This window comes from Puma concolor, chromosome D4 (assembly GCF_028749965.1).
Source record: "Puma concolor isolate L17-30 chromosome D4, mPumCon1.1.hap2, whole genome shotgun sequence".
Lineage (NCBI taxonomy): Eukaryota > Metazoa > Chordata > Mammalia > Carnivora > Felidae > Puma > Puma concolor.
This window is the reverse complement of record NC_141679.1, coordinates 28,155,730-28,171,360: the sequence shown is the minus strand read 5'-3', so window position 1 is coordinate 28,171,360 and position 15,631 is coordinate 28,155,730. Positions and strand designations below refer to the sequence as shown.

At 47.9% G+C, this 15,631-nt stretch overlaps 1 long non-coding RNA gene across 1 annotated transcript in view; it reads left to right on the top strand.

The window, feature by feature from the left end:
• The first annotated feature begins 11,116 nt into the window (after positions 1 to 11,116).
• The window catches only part of LOC147574784 (uncharacterized), a 35,285-nt gene continuing 30,770 nt past the window's right edge, over positions 11,117 to 15,631 (top strand). Inside the window, exon 1 of the long non-coding RNA XR_015243304.1 lies at positions 11,117 to 11,233. This is a non-coding gene — a long non-coding RNA (uncharacterized LOC147574784). The remainder of the gene's footprint in view (positions 11,234 to 15,631) is intronic.

Below are 15,631 nucleotides of genomic sequence, written 5' to 3'. Positions count from 1 at the left end.
TTCTTCTTGGAGACGTTCCCTCTACTTTTAAATGCCAAAACACAAAATCATTTCTCAAGTTGGGCCACTTAAAGCTGCTCCTGGCTGGAGAGCAATGCCAGTATCCTTACCAACAGAGCTCAGCCACTCTTCTAAGTATGTGGACCTTCTAAGTATGGTGCGCTGTGGCAAGTTGTATTATGGCTCATTCAATCCACCCACTGGGTTTTGTTTGCCAGACACTGTATAGTGGGAAAGGGAGGCTGACATGAATGGACCAGTACACCCACCCTTATAGAGGCAAACTGTTCAAGTACCTTGACATAATCTGATGACGGTAAGTGGGAAGGGTCCCTGAATTACTTAGCAGGAAACTTGGAGGAAGCATTTGGTGGTAGATATTGAGAGATGTCCTTCCTCTGTACCCAAATACCGATATACGCTTGCCTTTGTAGTCCCTAGAGTCCCCGAGGTGTCTGCCTTCTGACAATGCACCAGGATAAGAGAAAGTCTTAAAGAAAAACAGACAAATAAATCTTCCCATGCAACCAGGATCCTATAGTTCTTTCTGGATCCCTCTGGGTTTTGTAATGTAAGAAGTTCTCCACAGCGTCCAGGCACTTAGCACAGAACAAAGGAACACATTCTTTGCTCCCAATGCACGCACTCTACAATTTAGAGAAAATGGGGACACGTCAAACAAGGACCTGGGAAGAGGCTGGGACTGGGCTGGCGGCGGGGAGAGTGGGAGGCAGCGTCCTAGGAGCAAGCGCTTTATGCGCAGTCTGGGGCCAAGCAGGAGCGGGGAGGCAGCCTGTAATTTTTTTTTTAACTTTGGAAAAGGATCAGGAGCTATTTTTTGGTTTGTGAGATTTGCTCTTATTTAAGTTTGCCCTCCGAGGGCTGGTGGTGTGGGTGGATGGTATTGTTCGATTAAAAAATGGGGCAGCGGTTGGTGAGTGGTTAATTTAAGAGGGAATCATTGGTCTGACAGAACAACCCATGTGTCCTGTCCTCGGTGTGCGGGGGAACCGGAGCCAGCACTGCAGTTATTGTTTGAATTGGCTCCGTGTAGCAGGTATTAGTGCAGAAGACACAGATGTCAAGAGGGTAAAGCAAATGAACCAAAGTTAAGCTGAGGGCAGATTTGGGTGTTGAATTTAGCTTAGCTCAGGCTGTGCACCTTCCACCAAAGAGTGGTTTTTGTTTATGCGTTATGATTGATTTGTAATGCTGAAGAGAAGAGATTCAATGGTGTCCAGCTGAGAAAGGAAGACAATGCACTTGTGGCCTCACCGCAGGGGTCTGTGACTGGGCCCAGGTTTCCTTGGGTTGTTCCCCTGGAGCCATTCCCTTCTGATGTGGCAGCCAGGTCGCAAAGGCACTTCTGCTTATCATGACAGGAAAAAGTGAGGCAGCAGTAATGGGGAAAGCAGAATCTTCTTTCCTCTTGGCTTTTAAATTTCAACAGAGTAGGCTCTTAGGGTGACATAAAAAATTAACGTAAAAGTTCTCTTCTGCATCTTAGGCAATGGAATACATTTGGGGCAATGAAAATCATATGAGAATAAAGCTCTCCTTTCTTTCTTTCCACTAGAAAAAAAACATCTTGGACCAAGGGAGTGTAGAGAAAGAGAGAGAGGAAGATGTGAAGGAAGAGAGGCTTGTAATATTCTAAACAAGAGCATGGTCCCTAGGTGACCCCAAGCAGAGGAGTGCCATCAATATGGAAAGATCACCAGCCTTCACTGGATTCAACACCATCAGTTGCCAGCATCGGGCCCACGTGGGAACTAAGAAGCACCTGAGAGCAATAGCACAAAACGATCACACTTCTCACTGGCTTCTGGTGGGGATCTCACTTAGACAGTGTTCACAACTCATTTTGACATCACTCCAGTAGGAGTGTCACATGTATGGGTCCGAGTTTTTCCCTTCAACCTTCATTGGACTTAGCCTGCATGTAAAATCTCTGCTTCCATTTTCTGCAGATGGAGAGTGGATCCTAGATATGTAGAGCGGGTTGTGGTGGAGGAATAAGAGCCCCTCTCTTGGGAGTGGGTGGGTCAAGAGGAACCAACTTCAAAGTTCAAGTTAGGTCTTGCTCCCATTCTGTGTCATCTGCCTCAGCGTGACGGAGTCTCCATAGGTGCCTTCTAAGGAGCTGTGTCTCCCCAGGTACAAGAATAGATAGACATCCATCTTGCAGAGACATCCACTCATTCATCCCCATTGTCCTTGCTGGGGCAGCGCAAGACTGCAGCTCAAGCTAGCTTTCTGTCATAAGTGCTTCAGTATTTTGAGTACTTAAAATTCCATCTGTGCAATTCAAGGTCAACTCAGCAGTCCCAGGGCTTAGGCTTGGAAGAATGAAATGTTCCTCCATTATCTGTCCCAGACCTGGGACTTGTCAACAAATCTGGGTGATCTCACTATCTTCGCCCATACATATGGGAGATTAAGCCAGAAGGTGCTAGAGAAGCCCAGCTAGGCCCTGACTAGACACAGAAGCCCCCGGGACAGGGTGAACTCCACTTGCCAGAAATGGACAAAGTTATTGGTCACACAACCAGGGATGGTGTCAAAGCTGGTGAATTTCGGGGCACCTGGGTGACTCAGTCAGTTGGGCAGCCGACTTCGGCTCAGGTCATGATCTCACAGTTTGTGGGTTCGAGCCCCACATCGGGCTCTGTGCTGACAGCTAGGAACCTAGAGCCTGCTTTGGATTCTGCCCCTCTCCCACTCATGCCCTGTCTGTCTCTCTCTCAAAAATAAACGTTAAAATAAAACAAAAATAATTATAAAAGCTGGTGACTTTCTAGGAACCCAGGACAAAACGTCAGCTTTCCTTGTGTTAGAAAGTAAACCATTGGCTCCAAATGCTATCGGTCAGGCCAAGTCACTAAACCGGAGTAAAATGCCTAAACCCTAATTACAGTTTCAACCTCCGCCAGAAATGTAAGTCCTACCCCGTCGATTAGGAATTTTCTGATAAGCAGCAATGAGGTAGGCCGTCATCTGGGCCTTTCTATTCCCCCAAAGGAAGATGAGGTAATTCACCAAATAAGACCCTCTGCTCTTCCAGGAAGGTGACCTTGAAGGAAACAATCTTCCCTTCTCTTTGCCTTCTTGCTCCACCCTCCCTCCTGTAAAAACCTCCCATTTTGGACAATTCTGATTTCCCTCCCATTTGCTAGATGGGATGTTGCTGGATTCATGACTCTTTTAATAAAGCCAATTAGATCTTCACGTGTTTACTCACTTGAATTTTTGTTTTTTTTTTTAACCCTTGTTATGGAGTGATGTCCTGGAATTCAGAGCGCTTGGGTAAGAGATGGGTGTCCGGGGGGCCTGGAGATGTGCCACCCACATCCCCATTCAAGGGAGGACGTGTATCAGCAAACAGTGCTCAGCTCCCAGCTCCTTGTGGGTCTGCCTCAGCTGCAGACAGCTACCTTGCCTGAGAGATGGGCCATATTGCAGGTGACGGAGACAGGAGTATAAAGGCCATCCCAGCCTGCAATGACTCTGAGACCAACTAACTAGACTTGAACCAGACCACCCAGGTAAAGGGAACATTTTCCCACAAGGCTGATCTCACTTCAGACACAAGCCACAAGTTTGGGGGTCCCAGGCCACCTTGACTGCACTAACCCTTCAGGTTTGATAATGTGTTAGAGGAACTCACAGAACTTAGGAAAACTCTATACTGCTGATGACAACTTTATTATAGGAGCAAAAAGGATGCAAATCAGGGCCAGCCACACAGAGAGACAAATAGGGCAAGGTCTAGAAGGGTCCTATATGTGAAGCTTCCTTGTCCTTAGGACGTCTTCTTCTGCACATCAGTTTGGGACAAGACACCGAGGTAACCAGGGAAGCTCATCCCAGCTTTTATGTCCATCATTTTTATCAGGGTTTCATTATGTAGACACAGTTGACTGAATCACTTGCCTTGTGACTTGTGACTTGTGACTTGATCTCCAGGCCTCCTCTATTCCCCCAAAGGTCAGGCTGATTCATGTAGAGCAAAGCCCTAACTCTCCAATCACATGGTTGGTCTGTCTGGTGTGACCAGCCCTCATCCTCAGTCACCTCATTCCCATAAATCAGGTGTGGCCTAGGGGCCCTGCGAGAATAACAAACACATTCTAACCCCAGGAGAAATTCCAAGGTTTAGAGGCTCACTCCTAGGAGGAGGGAACAAGGGACAACCAAATTCTTTATACACACAGTCCAATGCAGGACCATGGGCTTCTTCCACTCCAGGATCTCGACAGTGGTGGCTGAGGCCACTGGGGCTGTCACAGTTCTTCTTCTTTCCAATCCCTTCACAGGTACTGCTCTGTGGGTACTCTCTGTCCTAAGTGTCCTACGCATCAAACTGTCTCGTGTCAGCCTCTGAGAGGTCCTGAATTGTGGCAGTTGGTTCTAGCGTGGCACAAGAAAGCAGAAGATATGATGGTGCATTGGCACTAGATCACAGCCATCCAACTGACCACTAGCATTTTGTCACTGATTGCAGCTAGAACACAGATAGGCATGGAGCACAAGGTGGCTGTCCAGTTATGAAACCTTCCACCCATGGTGAGCTGGGGTAACCCGGAAAGGAAGGTATGGGTGTGATGTATCAGGAGTTTCAATGGAAAGAGGAAATAATAACAGTACCGGGATTGGTTGGTGATTGCCAGATTCTACCTACTCTCTAGAAAACTATAAGAAAAGAAAGGACAAGTGTGACAGCCAGAGGCCATCCTTGGTATTTTATAAAGAGGTCTCATCTCCTGTAGTTGGAACACAGGGAGAGCTAAGGCTCTGGCCTGGGATTCTTCTTCTCCTTCTCCTTCTCCTTCTCCTTCTCCTTCTCCTTCTCCTTCTCCTTCTCCTTCTCCTTCTCCTTCTCCTTCTCCTTCTCCTTCTCCTTCTTCTTCTAAATAAAGGAAGAGATTTTATTTCATTTATTTATTTTTTAAGTAAACTCTTCCCCCAACATGGGGCTCAAACTCATGACTCCAAGATCAAGAGTGGCATGCTCTTCCGACTGAAGCCAACCAGGCGCCCCTCTGGCCCAAGATTTAATCATCAGAATCCTGGGCTCCAAAGAAGCTACACTCCAACAAAGCAGTTCAGCTCTGCCAAGGTCAGGGCCGTGGCTGGGAGAGAATGGGACCCTGACACATGGATGGGATGACTGGGATTATGCTCCTGAAAATCTTGAATACGTAGATTCCCTCAAGCGCTCAGAGCCTGCAGAAGTGACTTATCCCTCCTGGAAGAGCCAGGGACACTCACTGTTCTAGAGGCTTATCCACCAGCACAGGGTCAGATATAACAATATGTCAAACTGGGGGATGCACCTTAACATCAAAAGAGATGTTAAGGAGCAGACCGGGTGAGCACCGTCCAGTGGTGATATCACAGACCCACCACGCCAGAGTAGCTGGTGATGAGGGAGCATAAGGCGAGCTGATAGGCTGCAACCTGCAGGTGGGGTGTGTGTAATATTCCTCTGCACTCCTGGCTGCCCAAGAACAAAGGAAAGGGGTAAACAAAGGGTTAGCTGATAGATCGTAGTCCTGCAGGACCTAAGTCTCCATCGCCCTTCCATAGTGATGTAGGCAACAAAGGCAGAAGGAAATGGCAGATAGAACTAAATTTCTTTATAACCAGCAGCCCATTGACAGATACTTGAGGCTGGCAGAGTAAAATGTTTCTCCAGGAACTCCCTACTGTCTTAATGTTAATGCTTTGCTAGAGGGAAAACCACCTTCCCTTGACAATAGCTAGGCTTCCACTATCCTGAGAGTTTTCTTTAGCACATGAAAATCTCACTGGAAACTTCTGCTGGCTGTTACCTCCCCCAACTCCATAGTATAAAACCAATCTCTCCTCTTGGTCTGGGGGTAGCTCTTGCAGCCCACGGGCCCTGTCCCCGTGCTTTAATAAGATCACCTTTTTGCACCAAAGACTTCTTCAACAATTCTTTCCTGGTTGTCAGCTCTGGACCGCGCGAGCCCCACTGTCACCCCCCAAAACACTCATCAGCTGGCACGGTCAAGGTTTGGAGGAGCCTGCTTCCAGGCAAGACGTGGTGAGGATGGAGTGTCGTCTCTGGCTGCCGTCCACACTTTGAACCAAAAAACCTTACACAATTCTGTGTCTCCCATAAGAATACAAGAGTCACGAACCCAGGGAGGAGAAGCTGCATGTTCCTGATTCCCATCATGCCCAGTGACTAACTAGGAAAGTGTTTCCCATCCTGTGACTGTGAGCTCTACAGGGTTAATGTGATTGTCCCACAGGGAAGACTTCCGGCAGGGGACACAGCAACAAGATTGCCATTGAACTGCAAGCTTCAGCTGCTGTCTGAGCGCCCTGAGGTCCCGTGTTTAAGACCAGCAGGCGGAGGGACTTAGCATCTTGGCAGAGGGGACAGGCCATCAGTGCCAGGAGGCAGGGCTGCTGTCACGCAGTGACATGGTGGGGGCTGGCAGGTCCCAGGTCCCAGGGATACTCCTTAGCCCAAATTTGACAGCAAATGGACAGCGGCAGCCACCGGGCCTGAGAGGGGCCGGAGAGCCGAGGCTGAGACAGGTCACACCTCCAGGCAATCCCCCAGAATGGGCAGGGCTGTTATCTGAGCATAAGGGCAATCTAGAATGGAGAGCAAGGAGGATCCTGATGAGTATCAGCCACCACCAGAGCCTACCGGAAGCACCTGCCAGCGTCTCATGTTTGTGAGAGGGGGACAGGAGTATGGGCACAAGTTGAAACCGGCTCAGGCATCGAATCTCCCACATCTGAATGCGACTCGAAGAAAAATTCCGGTGGGATCCATGCTTCCCGAGTTACCCAAAACAGCTTGAGAAACTGGCCAGGAGACTTACTCCCCTGGCAGTTGTCCACGGGTCCACCCTCTGGACCACTGGCTTCTAGGAGCACTGGATGAGGTCTCCATTATGCTGCACAGTCACCTTGGGGGCCAGGACAAGGCCAGTTCCCAGTAGCACGAAGACCTTCAGTGGATGAAGGTGATGGTGACAGGGAAGGCTTCCTGGGAACCAGTGGACCAGCAAAGGGGTGTGGAGGAGAGAAGGGACAAAGGAGGAAACCTACTCCATTTGGGGGCCACCAAGAATTCAAGGAAGGCAGGCAGATTTGTTCTGGGCTTTTGTTAAGAGGGAGGGGTGTCAGAGAGAAGAAACTGTGGTCAGGAGACTGTGTGCAGGCAGGGACAGTGGTAAGAAAGGCACTGATAAGGCCAGTAGAAGAGAAAGAGCAGGAAACTGGACCAAGGTGTGGGTGAGAGGGAGCAGGAGAAAGATAGTAGCTGAGGACCATAGGTGGTGGTGGGGTGCCTGGAGGGCCTGAGCTGTGCCCAAGGTGGCCTGCAGGGGGTCAGCTATGTCCTCTGCAGCCCCCACATCTCACCCCTACCCTCTGGCTGTTGCTTATACCTGCTGGCCTGGTTACTCTCCCAATGATCTCATGCCTGCTCTTCTCTCCAACTTCTCAGGGTCCTGTGAGCATCCCCTTGTGCCCAGGCCTTTGCCTTCTGCCCCTTTTCTATGTGCTCACTCCTCAGTGGGGGGTGTGGGGTGGGGCTCAGAAACACCTGGAGGAGCCCCATCCCAGCTCCCCATCTGCAGACCTGTCTTCGTCTCCATGCCTGGTCCGCGATTCCAACCAAAGAGACAGACCTCTCTCGGAACTCCAGCATCTTGAAATCAAACTCATCTTTGTCTCCAAAGATGTCATCTTTTAGACTCTCATCTCCCATTAGTGTTTCAGCCTCTCAAGATAGAAGCCTTGGCTCTTGACTTCTCTCCTTTTTTTTAGACCAATGCCTCATCCAAACTGTCACAAACATCCTGCAGCTTCTTTATTTTTCTTGGCATTTTTTATTCCCTCTTATCCCAGGCACACCGTGCCCTGGGTTGCCTGCCCTAAACACAATCCCTCTCCCCCTTTCTTCATCCCCATGCCCAATGGAATCTGCCAGAATCTCAGGGAGTGGATCCTAGGAATCTATTTCCAATAACCTTCCAGGTAATCACTTTGCCTTCCACTGGTCAAGACTGAATATAGTATATTGTCAGAGTAGATTAGATGGTGGTCCTGTGACAAATGAATCCTCAAATTCCAGGGGCTTAGCATAATACATCACTACTTGTTGTTTGCACACATTCTCTTTTGGGTAGGGCAGTTTTCTCCTTTTGTAGCTCTGCCTTCTGGAGCATGTGACCCCCAAGATGCTGAGACGTGGGAGGAAAGAGCTGAAAGGATGTTCCTAAGGGACAGGCCTGGAATTGGCTAGAACTTAGTTATGAGATGCTCAACTGAGTTGCAAGGAAGGCTGGGAAATGCCTGTGAAGTTCCCAGGAAAAATGGTCTTTGCAACAGCTGGTCTCCAGGGCTTGTCGGGTTTCTTCCCCTCCATGAATATGGTTTTTCCCAAGTCCCTGTCAGCCCTTGTGGTGGAAGTGGCTGTTTCACAGGTGTCCTGCAATGCTGCCACCTGCACCAACCCTAACGAGGCCCTGCTCTTCGAGCTGAGAAATAGGACTCAGCATTCTCCTCGAGCAGCCCCGGGGCCTGCCTCCACCCACCTCACACTTGCTTATTAGAGGGGTCTCCTTGTTCTCTGTTTCAGCTGCTTGGTTTATTCCAGGATGCTCAGAGTTTCCCCCTCAAGTTCCCTGCAATTTTCAGTGGGGGAAAAGAACAGAACCTTCTAGAAGCTTCCTTGAAGGAAGATCATCTTATACTGACTGCAGCTCTGGAAGTTGAATGGAGATGAAACAAAGCAAGGCTTGGAAGGTGGAGCAAATGTTGAGGAATAAACAATTATTTCTGAACTATTTTCTCCACCTTGGCTATTGAAGTAAAATAGTTTCCAAATACCCAGAATAATTTAATCATTGCTCTTCAGAAAGGCAGCATCACGTGCCCATTAAGAGTGGGGGGATTTGTAACTCCACTGCTTGGGTTTGCATCGCAATTGGCTTCCCTCTCTCTAGTAGCCTGTCCTGGGCAAGTTGCTTTGCCTCGCTCAGCCTCAGTTCTCATCTGTGGAGTGGGGAAAACATTCACACTTGTCTCCTTAAATGTGCTGACTACTGAATCAGCCATCACTGTAGCTGGCTTTTTGGGAAGCAAGCCCTGATCCACGTTGTCATAAAATCCTTGTCCGCACTGACGCTCAAACATCTACAGTCTTAATTTTTGGTTGATGTCTGTGAACATCGATTTCAACAACAAATTCTGGGCATTTATCCTAAATTTTATGACAAAGGAATGTTTCCGGTCGATGAGAAGGTGACCAGCCCAAGCTGATGGGAGAAGGAAGCCCCCTGACGACTGGGAAGGGGACTCCCTCCGCATCAACCACGCACCCTTGCCAAGGGCAAACGTTTTGTGATTTTGTCAGGAGCCCGTATGAAGAGCTTCTGTGAGGGGACTCTGTCTCTCAGGCTGTCCCCATCTGCAATGTCCCCTGCTTCTGCTTCATTTGGGGTTCCTGGCTGGGTCTGCTGCTGCCCGTGCTTTTGAGAAATGGATGGGAGATAACGGCAGGGTGGGGTGGGGAGGATGCGCTGGGGTTGCAGGCACTGTTGCTGTGCCCTTTTGCTTTTTTCCTTTCTTCTCTCAGACCCTAGGTGACAGGAACAGCAAGGCAGGGTGGAATTAGGCAAATTGAGGAGGGGGTAGGCCGGATCTGTCAAATGCATTGCTTGCCAGTGGGGTGTCCATCCTTGCAGGGCAGGGCGGGCTTTTCCTTTCAGGTTTTATTCTTATATAAAGGTAACGTGGGCAGGGGGCGGGGTGTGGGGGTGTCATACATAAGCCCTAAGGGAAGAAAACCGGAGTTCTGGTAGACCCACTGGCAGGATCTCGGAGTAAATCTTTGCCATAAAGTAAAGAAAATACTGGCTGAATTACTTTCCTTCCAAGGGCTAGGACAGAACAAAGGTATGCGGAGAGCATTCCTCACAGGCCCATAAAACATGCACAGAACTTTTGGACCACCAGCTCCATACTGTGTCTTTAAAATTTTTTTGTTGTTGTTGGGGGCACCTGGGTGGCTCAGTCGGTTGAGCGCCCGACTTCAGCTCGGGTCATGATCTCGCTCGCGAGTTCGAGCCCCGCATCGGGTTCTGTGCTGGCCGCTCGGAGCCTGGAGCCTGCTTCGGTTTTTGTGTCTCCCTCTCTCTCTCTGCCCCTAACCCACTCGCATTCTGTCTCTGTCTCTCTCAAAAATAAATAAACATTAAAAAAATTAAAAAAACTTTTTTTGTTGTTAACTGAGGGTTGCCGGAGGGGAGGTGGGTGGGGGATGGTTTAAATGGGTGATGGGCCTTAAGGACGGCACTTGTTGGGATGAACACTGGGTGTTATGTGTAAGTGATGAATCACTAAATTCTATTCCTGAAATCATTATTACACTACATGTTAACTAACTTGGATTTAAATTAAAAAAAAATACATTTTTCTTGTTGTTAATTAAAGGTGCTTCCCCATTCACCTCTATATTTTAACATTAAAGTTAGCCTAGGCCAGTTCTGCCTTCACGAATATCAGAACTTACCCAGCTTAGTTCAACTCTGCCGAATTCCAAATAGCTGCAGTATATATTTTCTCCTTTCAATTAGGTTCTCGCTTCCCATTCTGATTATTGCAAGTTATGCAAATCAAGCTAGAGAAGAGATTTAATTTAATCAACTGCGGGCTTGCTTGCACTGATTTGAATATTAGCTGTCGTCTATATGTAAATGACCGGAGAGGGGGAAACTTGTTGCTAGGCGCGGTGACCAATTCCCGATGCCATTCTTGCCGGCTAACCTCGTGCCAGATCTCAAGGTCAGGCTCAAAATCGAAGTGGTTGTGGGAGTTTGTCTGTGCTCTCTGGAGGGAGACACTCCAGCTACCAAGTCTGTGCTTGGGTGACTAAAGACCAGCTGTGTTTGTAGATATTGTCAGGAAGACCTCCATCTTGCCTGTTATTTATGGTTTCTGAGAGAAAAGATGGAAGGAGAGAGAAGGGGGCGGGGGGGGGGGGTGTTTCTTTTTACCAAGAATTCTCCATTCACTCAAATGAAGCCACATTCTTTGCATTCCAAACGGGGAAAGCAGCTAAGGTATCCATTCCCTGAGGGGAAAAAAGGCTGTTTGGAGCTGTTAGCAATCTAGGAGGAGAAAGAAACTCTGTCCAAATCGCACAAAGGGACCAGGAGAGAGAAACCACCCGCACAGAGTGAGTTCTCAGCAAACAGGGGACCAGAGTACAAACCCAGAAGGTTCCTTGCGGGGGGGGAGGGGGCATCCCTCTGGCTGACCACAAACAAAATACTCATCTCTTTGATGCACTAACACTGCTTTTAGCTGGGGAGGAAGAGGCAAGGGAGGGGCGTTCCAGGGTAATAAACACACTATCTGCTCCTCTGGAAGGTGCCGGCCCAGTTTCCAGGCGCAGATGTTGTTTTGTTTTTAAAAAGCCAGAGGCATGGTCTTTGTAGGAGAGCTGACCAAATCCTAGGATTGATTCTTCTTCCTCTTCACCCCTCCCCCCCCAACGAAACTGGGTCAGGGAGAGAGTTTCATATTTTTGTCGTCCTTGCTACACTGCCAGCACAGAAGTAAGATGATTGGCTGAGATTTGCAACTTAACAATTAACGTTAAATACAGGCAGCTGGCTGTGTTTTGATTAAAAGCCACAATCAAGAAATCTGGCAATCTGGAATTTGGGGTTGGCTGAAGCCTGGGTTTTTTTGTTTGTTCTTTTTTTTTTTTTTTTTTTTAACCCTATTTGCACAATTGCTAGTCTTCTGGGGCCTTTTCCTTTACTGTCCCTACTGTTTTTCATGTTTAAAATCTTGGCAAAAAGCCTTCGAAGTCGCGCAAGGTGCCTTGGGGTCTGACACAGCCAAGGTGTGCTGTGTCACCACCCAGTGATTTGCAATTTCTGCTGTATTTGATGGAAAAGAACACCGAAGACACGGGTCCCTTTGTTGGCACAATGCTTAATCCTTTTTTTCCCCCCTCTTCAATTAATTGCTCATAAATGGGAAAACAAAAACAACTCAAATCCACTCCTTTTAGTGGCAGGGCATGTCTGGAGGCTGCATTTTGTTGCTTCTAGGGCCACCTTGCGGCTGACAACTGTATTTATAATTTGGACGTCAAGGATGGACTCGTTTGGAAAATGCGGTACCCATTTGGTTAACGTGTCAATGTGTCAATGTGACTTTGGACTTCCTGGTTATAAGATACAAGTGTGATGACCCCTACTCAGTTTCCATTAGGAAAACGGTCCATAAAATACCTTACAGTAGGCAAAATGAATTGTGATGAGTATGTAAATTTATGCACCACCATGAATATATAAAGAATATCTAGATTTTGTAGTTCATATAAAGCATCTGCGTCTCTTTACCAGTCCCCATGTGTTGGAGGCGGGGGTGGGGGGGGTCAGGTGGGGGTGAGGGGTGGTGGGAAAGACAAGGGAGCCCCTGTTTACAAGCTGAGATTTCTTCTCTCTGCTGCCGCTTCGATGACATCTGCCTATATGAGAGACTGATGTGACCTTGGGGAGGTAAGGAAGGAGAACTTGAGCCCCTGGGCACCGGCCCAATCTCTTCTTGTTGTAGATGCATTGGACCATTCTCTGGGCACCTGCATGGAGTCCGCTGGAGGCAAATGACCTCTCTGGCTTTCTGGGTATCATGTTGGGAATGGCTCACAAACCACTGTGATCCACAGACCCCATGGCTCCTTCACAGTGACCTTTGGCTGGCAGAGGTTCTCTTATAACTTCTGGATCTCTCTACTAAGGAATCTTCTCAGCCTTGTACAGATCATGTATGGGCGCCGGGACACCAGTAACATGTTCTCAGGCTATCTATGTAGACATCCTATCCACCACTGCTATTGCTAATCCTACGGCATTGGGGGTGGTGCCACACCAAAAGCTGCTCCCTAAAGACGTGCTTGGGGATTGTCAGGTTCCCCACCTTTATGGACCCAGACATGGGAGTGGAGAAGAGACACTGAGAACGCTGGCAATCAACCCCTTCACTCTGTTTCTAATCTCTCTCTCTATCCAGGCTCCTTCAAGGGAAGAACGTTCTTCTCCTGCATATTAGGGCTTTCCTTTCCATCACATCTTTTTTTTTTTAAGTTTATTTATTTATTTTTGAGAGGGAGAGAGTGTGAGTGGGAAAGGGGCAGAGAGAGAGGGAGAGAGAAAGAATCCCAAGCAGGCTCTGCACGCACTGTTAGCACAGAGCCCAATGCGGGACTCAGACTCATGGGCAGTGAGATCATGACCTGAGTGAAACCAAGAGTCAAGAGTCAGATGCTTAACTGACTGAGCCACCCGGGTGCCCCTCCATTGCATCTGTCACCTTATGGCCTGCATTCTCTATCCTATGACCTGTGGCAAACCTGTAGAACCAATTTTGCCAAGCCTGGCTTAGACACTCACAGAATTGTCAAAGCTATCAGATTTCTAGGGACTCAAAAATACAATTTTTGTAGTCAAAGCCAGAAATTTGACTCTTTATTTTTGTGCATTTTTGATGTAATTACTCTGATTCTTCTCAGAGGCAAATGGATGCTTCTGGCAGAATTGGGAGACAGCATATACTGGGAAATGCAAATCGAAAAGCACAACGATGTCTTTCAATAAAACGTCTTCATGCCATTGATGTTATTATTCATTCTACAAATGCAAACTTCTCAGTTTAGATAGTAACTTGGAAAGTAAAGTACGGGGCATCAGTATTACTTCCTTTTTTTTTTTTAAAGTTTATTTATTTATTTTGAGAGAGACAGAGACAGCACAAGTGGGGGAGTGGCAGAGAGAGAGAGAGAGAGAACAGAGAGAGAGAATCCCAAGCAGGCTCCTCTTGGGCACTGTCAGTGCAGAGCCAGGCATGGGGCTCAAACCCATGAACCGTGAGATCATGACCTGAGCAGAAACCAAGAGTCGGATGCTTAACCCACTGAGTCGCCTAGGTGCTCCCAGTATTACTTCCTCTTAATGCTTCTCCCCTGACTTGACCAAACTCAGATCAGTTGATATTTGATTTTGCATCGACAGTCTCCTTAGGAAGCTGAAATGCAAGGAGAGTAGGAGAAGCCGGTGCATTTTAATGGGGACCCAAGTTCCCATGGCTAAGAAGGGAATCTGCAAAACCAGTTTTCTTGACAATCCAGTCCAAACAGGGAAGGAGTATTAACTCCTTCTAAACAAAAACATCTTTATTATGTACTCCTTTCAAAAACCTTCAAGGTTCCCCAGGGGATAAAAATTGAACCGGAAACTTTCAAGGTCCCACTCTTCCCCTCCGATGCAGCTCCCACTACCCTCTGGTAGGTTGCTTGTAGGCTGACAAACTGTTTTCTGTGCCAGCCTGGCATGCTTTGTCCCTTCCTGCTACCCTACTCTGAACATCTACTTGTTTCTTTTCTCTGCTAATGAGATATCATTTGCCCTTCCAGGACCATTTGAAGTCCCTTCTCCTCTGTGAAACTTGCCTTAGCAAATCAGCCTCTCCCTCCTTTGCATTTCTTGAGGCCAGTGGATCTTCACCTGCGGTGAGCATCAGAATTGCCTGGCAAGCATTTTACATGCATGCTGTAGCCTCCGATTCAGAGAATCAAATTTACTTGTTCTAGGATTGGGGCTTTGTGGTTCTGAGACCATTCCTGGTTAAGAATCTGGGCTGAAGTTTAAGGTCTCTTCTGCTGCATTCTGTTTAGCCTTTAGCAGCCATGGCTTGCCCGTCAGTTATCTCTTTGTGTGTAATTAAGTGTCTGGGCTGGGTCTGACAGATCAGGCTCAGAGTAGATCAGAGCTGATGGTGCACACTGTCCCCAGAGTCCTCTGCATGTCCCGGACACAGCAGCCTTCTACCTGTTCATGGAATGCTCTAGGAATGCCAGGATGTTGCAGGACACTAAAATTCCCGGATACTTTTCCTTGATTTGCAATGTGGGCCAGAGCAAGAGACTTTTCATACTGGTCAATTTCAGACATAGTGAGCCCTCTGGTGGTCTGTAGGATAAAACAACCAAATTCCTGAAAGAAAAATCACCAGGGAGGAAGAAGTACCGATTCATTAAACACTTCTTTGTTCAACACCTATTATGTGTCAGTGCATTGGAGGTCATGATAACAAACAGCCCCACTATCTCCTTCATTTCAGTGGAGGGAGGGAACAGTGTTCATGAGAGGGAACTGACAATAAAGGTGCAACTAAGCACACAAGACAATTTCAGGTCATGATGCGGGCTCTGAAGAATGACAGATGCACCAGAGGAAGAAGCCCCGGGTGAAGGAGGGAAGAGTGGGTCTAATTATGAAGGTCAAGGTAGCCCCTTGCATTATCCCCTCCAAGCCTACAGACTAACCCCTAGATTGCTGGGACTCTAATGGAAGACAGGCGGTGAAGGAAAAGACAGTGTTACTAGTCACTAAATAATGGGGCTACGAAGCCTTTCTCTAAAAGCTGGACTGAAGGTTGACAGAGACCGGTTCCCTGGAGAATATAGGCAGGGGTATGGACACAGGGCCACAGGGCATGAAGGTTGGGGGTCTGGAGGTGATTACAAGCACTGTGGGCCAACATCCGAGACCAGGAACGTGAC